Source organism: Carlito syrichta, unplaced genomic scaffold (genome assembly GCF_000164805.1).
Source record: "Carlito syrichta isolate Samal-C Ts95f unplaced genomic scaffold, Tarsius_syrichta-2.0.1 Scaffold169001, whole genome shotgun sequence".
In the NCBI taxonomy this organism is placed as follows: domain Eukaryota; kingdom Metazoa; phylum Chordata; class Mammalia; order Primates; family Tarsiidae; genus Carlito; species Carlito syrichta.
In genome coordinates this window covers 39,351-39,814 of record NW_007113097.1, presented here as the reverse complement: position 1 = coordinate 39,814, position 464 = coordinate 39,351, and the positions used below count along the sequence as shown (strand labels likewise).

The following is a 464-nucleotide window of genomic DNA, read 5'->3' as shown; positions in this document are numbered from 1 at the left end:
GGCCAGGGGTCCCGAGACGGTGGGGAGCCGTGGAGGGTGATGGAGTGAACGGGGCCCTCGCTGGGGAGGCCTTGTAGGTTCACAGCTCTGGGGTGAGCGTTTCGGCCCGAGATCTGGGGTTCCCACTGCTGACCGCAGCCTCGACCTCCTGGGCTCAGGCGATCCTCCCACCCCAGCCTCCTGAGTAGCTGGGACTACAGGTGTGCGCCACCACGCCCGGCAAATTTCTCGTTGACATGAGGTCTTGCGATGTCGCCCAGGCTGGTCTCGAATTCTTGAGCTCAGACAATCCTCCTCCCTTGGCCTCTCAAAGTGTTGGGTTTGCAGGCGTGAGTCACCTATGCCCTGCCTCAAATGGTGGCTTAAAAAAAAAAGCGTGATTAGTTGCTAACATTTAAAAACTGAGAAGAGCCGGGCTCAGTGGCTCAGCCTGTAATCCCGCGCCTTTGGGAGGCTGAGGTGAG

The 464-nt window shown here is 59.3% G+C and overlaps 1 protein-coding gene across 1 annotated transcript in view; it reads left to right on the top strand.

Moving 5' to 3' along the window:
- The window catches only part of SLC22A11 (solute carrier family 22 member 11), a 17,682-nt gene that overhangs the window by 5,153 nt on the left and 12,065 nt on the right, over positions 1 to 464 (top strand). The window lies entirely within an intron of this gene.